The sequence below is a fragment of the Mytilus californianus genome, unplaced genomic scaffold (assembly GCF_021869535.1).
Source record: "Mytilus californianus isolate M0D057914Y unplaced genomic scaffold, xbMytCali1.0.p SCAF_7, whole genome shotgun sequence".
In the NCBI taxonomy this organism is placed as follows: Eukaryota; Metazoa; Mollusca; class Bivalvia; order Mytilida; family Mytilidae; genus Mytilus; species Mytilus californianus.
In genome coordinates, this window is record NW_026262723.1 from 5,217,175 (window position 1) to 5,224,911 (window position 7,737).

At 28.3% G+C, this 7,737-nt stretch overlaps 1 long non-coding RNA gene across 2 annotated transcripts; it reads left to right on the forward strand.

The window, feature by feature from the left end:
• The first annotated feature begins 432 nt into the window (after nucleotides 1-432).
• Nucleotides 433-7,737, forward strand: LOC127708117 (uncharacterized). Of its 2 annotated transcripts, none has more exons than XR_007985160.1 (6): nucleotides 433-495; nucleotides 3,441-3,504; nucleotides 4,162-5,010; nucleotides 5,513-5,576; nucleotides 6,272-6,330; nucleotides 7,096-7,737. It is a non-coding gene; the product is annotated as an uncharacterized LOC127708117 (long non-coding RNA). The 2 variants fall into 2 exon arrangements; XR_007985161.1 differs by lacking the exon at nucleotides 433-495 and adding an exon at nucleotides 3,033-3,104.

The following is a 7,737-nucleotide window of genomic DNA, read 5'->3' on the forward strand; positions in this document are numbered from 1 at the left end:
GGTAGGAAAGTCACAGAAAGTAATACAAAGGTGTTGCTTTTCTGGCTGTGGTGGCAGTGTCAACAATTGTAAAAGTTTCTGCTTGTCAGTTTGAAGAAACTACATGTGATAGACCAATGATATTTTGTATGAAGTTGCATAACTATCAGAACATATCAGTTTGGTGACTATTTCAAGGCCCTTCCCCCTAGGTCATGGTCCAGCAACTTAGAATTAATTAACAATGTTGCTATCCATCATATTGTCTTTCTTATTTTTTTCTGCTGACAATTGAGACACATGTGTCAGCAGTTTATTTTACAAACTGGTTTTGATGTTATACTGTTGTGAACATGTAGTGAGAAATCAGAACAATATTTAGTAAAATTTAGATTGACAGAGAAATGAATTTGTAAAATATATAATGTCTTATTTTTAATTCTTTTTAGGTTATTATTTGACATGTTTTCATGGTGTGGGAATAAGACTTGGTGGTCTAATACAGCTAATTTGAAGGTAGGTACCAGGATTTTATTCCTGTATTGAAAAATAACAAAAGAATTATAAAAAGTATTTGTAAATAGTATGTGGTATAAGCTTAAAGTTTTATAAGTGTTTGGTGAGAAGCCTACTCTTTATTTTATCAGTAGAACCATTATATGATTAAATATAAGGATCTGATGTAATTACGTAAAAGTTTGTTGGATTGCAGGATTGCTGTCTAATACAAATGTTCTGAACAACTTTTACACATTTATAGAGTATTTCTATTAAATATAAATACATTACTGTATACCAACAATAAACCTTTTAAACAATATTTAATGACTCACCATTTTATATTTCAGATTAGCATCATAGCTTGTCTGTAAGGATTGAAGCTGGGAATGGGCATTGGAGCTGACTTTTATGGTAAGAACCAATACAAAGAGCTATAAAAAGTTCAATATGAATAAATGTGAAAGAATTAAATCAAGAAAGCCAACAGCCTGATAATACAATAAAACAATATGTGAAAAAAGAAATTTGTCAAGACATCAACCAACAACTTGCTTTTCATCCTTTTTTTAATTAAGACTGGTACCTTAAAAATTATGACAACAAATCGCTTTAAAACATAGTAAATAAAATGTTTAATGCCTAATAATTGTAATGCCCGGTTAATTATAGTTTTGCATTAAATATTGTTTCAACTTTCATGTTTTGACAGATACCTTTAAGAATGTATATTTCTTTTTCAGATAACCTTAGCTGCATACAATGGTAGTGTGATATAACTGCAATTGTAAAGAATGTAATTCAGACAATTTTTGTGTATATTTGAGAAAATGTTTATAATTTTTTTACAAAAAAAAAAAAAAAAAAAAAAAAAAAAAACTGTGTAAAGATTCTCCATTTTCAACAAGATTGGAAGTTGTAGGTTAACTTGTATTTAGAATTTCAAAAATTTCTTTCAATTTTCCATATATATCCATGTCTAGTCAAAACACTTATAGTAGTTTGAGAATGGAGAATCTAAAAAAAAAAAAAAATTAGAAAAAAAAAATGTTATTTATTGAAATGTATTTTTTTGCAAATTGTTAGATATATATTTTTTTTTCACCTTTTCGTAATTTTTAGCTGAGCTTGTAACAAAGGATATATTTTTTAAGAATATTTTACAAGACACATAGCTGAAGAACATCTTGATGAAAGTAGATTGATTGATTTTTGGAGTCGAACACCACTTTCAGCAGATTCTGTATATCTTGGCTGCCAGTTTTTATTTGTGGGACAGCCAGAGTGCCTGGTAATTATTTAATCAATAGAAAACATCACCTTCAACAGTAAAACTGGCAACCCTAGTCAATTAAGATTGAAGTTAAATGCCCCTACCATGTGAGGTTCTCATATTGACAGGCTAGTGACACTGTAGTTGAACTACTTATATAGACCAGTTGGCCACCATTACCCCATCAGCACTAAATATTTTATTGAAAAATGTTTTGTTATTAAGCTATTTTTTAATTTTAGTTATGCTATCTTTTGGTGTTTTTTTGGTTTTTTTTTTTGTTAAATATAGCAAGGATGTGGAGTACTAACAGGGTGAAATTTAGGTCAAAGGGAGGTAATTTATTATACCCCTGTTTAACTCCACATACTTGAAATTCCCTCAATGTTAGATTTTTATATACTTGGATACTCAAGTTTGTGTACTTTTTTTTTAATATCAGATGCATATGAGCTAATATTGACTATTATTTAGAGCTCTGTAATAAAAAAAAAATGTAAGCAGAGCTCTAGATAATAGAAATGTAGGGTGGGAGAAATCTTAGGTCACTAGAAATAATTTGGTGAAATTTTTCATAAAGATTATTAGTTGAAAGTACATCTGATATTTTGTTATATATATAACTTTATCTTCTAAAAACAAATGGACACAAAATAGATTGACAATAAGATAATGAGGAGAACCACCTTGGCAGCTAGGAGAGCAGCTCTTAGGAAGATGGTCAATTAAATCTTCAACCAAGTCTGAGGCCTTACCAAGAAAATAAGAAGGCAAGTTTAAGCCGAACAATTTTAAAACGTGATCAAAATTGCAACAGACAGCACCCTTCTTCTGCATGCAAAATGCTACTGATGAAATAATTACCAGTTTGAGATTTTGATATACAAGGTTCATTGTTATGATATTGTAATTATCACTGGCCGTAACAACATGAACAAGATTTTCTATTAATATATCAATAGTAAATCCTGAGATCGGAATAAAATTTCAAGGGGAGACAAGTACATTTTAAAACTGCAAGAATTGTCCATTTGATGGGAGATAACTCTGTAAATTATGCAGATAATTTGTGTGCAGTTAAATTCCAAATAAACCCCTTTGACTTATTTTTATATTTTTTCCATCTTTGATATTAATTTAACAAACTGGTGTTGATGTTAAGACTATTGTGTTCATGCAGTAAGAAATAAGAACTATATTTAGTAGTATATTTTATGTTACTACGTAGTTACATAGAAATTAATTTATAAAATATATAGTGTGTCAATTATAATTTCTTTTTAGGTTCTTTCTGTGGCATGTTTTCATGCTTGGGGGGAATAAGACTTGGATGTCTAATACAGCTAATACATTGGTAAGTACTGGTATGTTATTCCTGTTCTGAAAAAAAAAACCTCAAATGTGTTATACAATCTTTCGGAAAAATTAGGTCCTCTTTGTTTGAAGATTAAGAGTTTGTTCGGAAGTCTACTCATATCATATTATTGTATCAGTACCATTATATGAGTAAAGTTTAGGATCTGAATTATTTACGTAAAAATTTGTTGGGTTGTTGGATTGCTGTCTTATTCATATATATGTTCTCAACATTTATTACACATTTACAGACTATTTCTATTTAATATTCATACAGTATACCAACAATGATCCTTTTAAACAATTTTTAATGATTAAGCATTTTATATTTTAGGTTAGCATCACAGCTTGTCTGTAAGGATTGAAGCTGGGAATGGCCACTGGAGCTGACTTTTATGGTAAGAACCAATTCAAAGATTTATGAACTATTCATCCAATAGCATGTTTATGCACTACATTTTTTGTTTAAGTACAGATGTTGATCTTACATTTTTTAATGTTTTCTTTAGTTATAATTGAATATATAATCTGGAATGAGGTGTCAAGATAAATAAGGGAAGTCAAAACTTATAATTAGGAAATCATATGTGTTTTTTGTTATATTAACTTGTCTCCATATATAAGAATAATGGGATGTGGTATGATTGCCGATGAGACAACTATCAACAAGAGATTAAATGACATGGATGTTAGCAACTAAAGGTCACTTTGTAGCCTTCAACAATGAGCAAAAACCTGAACTGTGAAGTAAATTATAAAAGGCCCCAACATAACAAAACGTGAAACAATTCAACAAAAAACTAATGGCCTGATGTATAATAAACAAATGAAAAACAAATTTGTCAGACATCAACTAGCAACTTGTTTTTCATCCTTTTTTTTTTGGTTAATAAAGATTGGAAGTTCAAAACTTTTAAGTCAACATTTCACTTTAAAACAAAGCAAAAGTAATGTTTTATGCATCATAATTGTAATTTTTAGTTAATGATTCTTTATTATTTAAATTCTTATATAGTTTTGACAGATATGTTTAAGAAGGTATATTTCTTTTTCAGGTATATGTGGCTGCATAATATGATTGTGTGATTTAACTGTAACAGTAAAGAATGTAATTCAGACAATTTTTGTGTACTTTTGAGAAAATGTTTAATTTTTTACAAAAAAAAAAAAAAAAAGATGTGTAAAGATCTTCCATTTTCAACAAAATTAGAAGTTGTAGGTTAACTTATATTTGAAATTTTAAACTTTCTCTTTCTTTTTTTCCTTTAAAACACTTCCAGTATGTTAAGAATGGATAATCTAAAAAAAAAAAAAGAAAAAAAAAAGAAAAAAAGACAAATGTTACTTTATTAAAATGTATTTTTTGGGTTTCCCGAATCGTTTGGTATATAACTTTTGTGTGTTTTTATTTTTTGCATAATTTATATTTAACTATATTTTTTGTTTTTTGTTAGAAATAGCAAGGATGTGGAGTCCTAACAGGGTGAAATTTAGGTCAAGGGGAGGTAATTTATTATATCTCTGTTAAACTCCACATACTTGAAATTCTTTCTATTTTTACTTGGATATTCATGTTTATATAAAAAAATATGTATCAGATGTATTCTATCCAATAAAGACTATTATTTAGAGCTCTGTAATAAAAAAAAATGTAACCAGAGCTCAAGATAATAGATATTCCGGGTGCGAGAAATCATGGATCACTAAAAATGATTTGATGAAATTTTCAAAAAGGAAATCACTTCAAAGCACATCTGATATTTTTTTTATGTATATAACTGTATTGCTAAAAAAAGAATTAAGATATTGAGGACAGTCACCTTGGCAGCCAGGAAAGCAGCTCTTAGGAAGATGGTCAATTAAATCTCCAACCAAGTCTGAGGCTTTACCAAGAAAAGGTTGAGGTAGGTTTAAATATTCCATGGTTATTATATTGTAGGCATTTAACATTATTTTTTTCTGAAGGGTTCTTTCTTATCAGCGTTTGATTTTTATGATATCTACATCATTACATTTGTTTTCTGACTTTGGTATCAAGTGAGTTGCATCTGAACGAAATCAACCTTATGCAAATGAATATCAATAAATCTGTTAACTTATTTTGGGTTGAAAAAAGTCTTATGCAAAGTCTGTTACTGTTTCAAAATTAATTGATATAAGAACCCTACAAAACAGACCAAAATCATTTTATTTCGTATTTGAATGTTCCAAAATCAATCAGTATTATACATGTACATACATTATAGCACTTGCATATGGTCAATTTCTATCAATATAGCAGCTCAAGTTTATATAGTGAAGATGATAATATACATCAATTTTTAAGTAATAAAACATAGCATGATTTTGTTAGTCTTAGACAGATTGATCTGTAAAACAAGTATTTATTCTATTTTTTTATTTTAGGTTGTCATAATGTTTTCATGATGTTGGGAGTAAGACTTGGATATCTGATACTGTTAACATGTTGGTAGGTAATCAAGCTTCTTTTTAATAATTTTATAGTATTTGACATCAATTTTATAAAGGATTTAAGTACCAAAAAAGGAATATACAATATGATGAAATACAGGTTGATTTTCTTATTGTAGAAAACCAAATGTTATGAAACTTGTACATAATACACAATGCTTATTACCATTGAACACATATCAAGTTTGAATTTTAGCGGCATCACTTATACTGTTTTAGAGTTATGCCCCTTTACAAAAGGAAAAATTGCTGAATTTTATATTTCCGTTCTCTCAAGTTTTCCTCAACCAAATGTTATGGAACTTATACACAATACTTATTACTATAAAACACAGATCTAGTTTGAATTTCCGTGGTGTCACGTTTACCATTCTAGAGTTATGCCCCTTTACAATTGGAAAATTGCTGAATTTTTTGTTTTCATTCTGTAACAAGTTTGCATCAACCAAATGTTTTGAAACTTATACACAATGCTTATTACCACAAATCTCAGATCGGATTTGGGTAGCGTCACTTTTACCATTCTTGAATTATGTCCCTTCATAAAGTTGTATGCAAGCAGAGCATCATCTGTGTCCCATCGAAACATTCCCCATTTATTTTTTGTTATCCTAGTACTATTTTAAATTTATTACGATGAAATAAAGATTTTTTTGGAGAAGTTTAGAATAACAGACTAACTTTATATTCCAGGTTATCATCAGGTTTCCATTGGGTTACTTGCTGTGATAGTAAATAATAGCTATTTTAAGGTGAGAATTTATTCAACATACAACTTAAATGTGTTTATGTTATCTTGTGATGAATGTCCCTCAATAGATTTCAATATATTATATATATATTTAATTTACAATTGAAAGAAAATCAGTATTCAATCTTTTCATTTAAAAATATTGTACCCTATCAGCAGATACTGAATGAATAACAGATATGTAGGGGAGATAACAACTGAATCTGAATAAGAAATGTGAAGGGGAGATAACCTAACTAATATTTTGTTAGGATAAAACCAGTGAGGTCATAAAAACATGTGTATTACTTCCTTTCATTTAGTCTGGCATTTTTTAATTATAAATTTTAAAAGAACTTATTCCTACATTTTATCTGGGAGAAACTAGTTTTTGTAGTAAGTGTCAATAGAACAGCCGAAAAACAAATTAGACATTAATTTTATATTTTCTCATGTGAGTTAGAAGATGGTAGAATTTATCAATTTGCCATTAGCTTCTGTATTTGTTCAATATTCAAAATGATTGTTCAATTATTTTTAGTCAATTGTAGTAAAGTCCTGAAAAATTTACTTTGGTGTATCAAGGTTTATCATTGTTACAGTAACTTCACATTTTTAATACTTTTCATTTTTGAGTAATCAATATAAGTAGCACACAAATCAATTTTACACACACTGATGTCTGTTTCTTTAATTAAAAAATGCCACTACGATTTTATCATATTCCCGAAAGATTATTTTAATATTAAGGATTATTAATTGAAATTTAACTTTATTTCTTTTACAGTGTTCTTGTTGTTGCTGCCTTCTATGGTAAAATCCTTGGACAACAATCCTGCAAACCATCAGATGAACTGTTGCTGTCTTTTGAAATAAAATCTGTAGACGTTAGTCTTATAAGCAGAATTATTTGTAAATACATTTTGTTTTTAATGCTGTATTATTCAAATTCTAAATAGTTTTTTCATTATTTTTACTTGCATTTAATTTTTTTATTGTGATTGATGAAAAATAAAACTGAAATTATTGTTATTTGAGGGGTTTTAATGGTATGCCATAGTGTTTCACAAAGTACCATCATTTTACATAAAGTTTACATATATTTTTTAAGTTATTAAGTCTTACAACTGCTTTGTGAAATGAATTATGCCGGTAAAAAACTAATAAAGTAGGACTTTGATGGCCAAACCCTAAAGGTAATATATAAAAAATCCTTGTTAATCAATTCAAGTTTTTTTATGAAATATAAACGTAATGACTGCAAATAGAAATGTTTGGTTAGTTAGTTGGGTTTGACTTTACTTTCTGTACATTTGTACAAAATTATAATGGCTGTCAGTTTTATTTATTGGTTAAATTGTTTATATATTATAAATGCATTATTCAGCATCTGAGGCCACTCAAGTGAAAATAATTAGTTTTTACAGTT